Source organism: Aplysia californica, unplaced genomic scaffold (genome assembly GCF_000002075.1).
Source record: "Aplysia californica isolate F4 #8 unplaced genomic scaffold, AplCal3.0 scaffold00026, whole genome shotgun sequence".
In the NCBI taxonomy this organism is placed as follows: Eukaryota; Metazoa; Mollusca; class Gastropoda; order Aplysiida; family Aplysiidae; genus Aplysia; species Aplysia californica.
In genome coordinates, this window is record NW_004797296.1 from 154,258 (window position 1) to 155,196 (window position 939).

Sequence of the window (939 nt, forward strand, 5' to 3'; positions counted from 1 at the left end):
TGCCACGATAGCCGCTTGGCGCCCTCAATCTGGCTAGCAAATCGCCCCGCCCCGACCCGGTCCCCAATAGGCACCTCGTATTTATTATTCATAAACTATGATGAGACTAGAATGCTGCATGATAAAAAGGGCTCGACGGAGGAGGGAGAGGGGGCGCTAACACTTTGATCTGATATTATTTTGACAACCACGGCGGAGCCAAAAAAGAATTGATACTCATACAATGTGATATCACACTAATGGAACTCTCTCCAAAATGTTGTAACACAGAAACAACTCTAACATTGATTTTCATAACCGGAACCGTCGCAATCCCAACGCTAAATCCCGAACAAATCCTCTAGACATGTACCCTAAAGTATGAAGCGCTGTTGGGGTATGTCAGACTCCTAACATGTAGGCTAGACTTAACCCAGTAGAAAAATACATTATTCTGACAACGACATATTTAACAATTTCTGAATATTGACTCCTCTGCGTTGTCGGGTTGGGCAGTATCGAGACATACTCCATCCGGACGCTATCAATGAAAGTATAAGTACGTGTATGATATCGTGTGATTTACCCAGTACAACAGCGTCTTGATCATTTTGATAAAGTTTGGAAGTTTTCGAAAGGATATTTCAGGAGTCCCCGATCAATCACTTTCCATGACGCTTCTCCAGGTCCCACGTGGCGTTCCCCTTGATCTCTTGCCATGTGGGATTTCTTCTTGCGTTCCCTTACTGTAAATTCATCACAAGTAGATCTATCTTGCAAAAAGTAATTTTAAAAATTATTGCAGTTCATGTGTATAGCGCTCAACCCCGATTAAACACAGCTCTGGGCGCTTTACATAAATGCATGTACGAACAATATTCACGCACGCTCTCTCTCTCTCTCTCTCTCTCACACACACACACACACACACACACACACACACACACACACACCACTGAA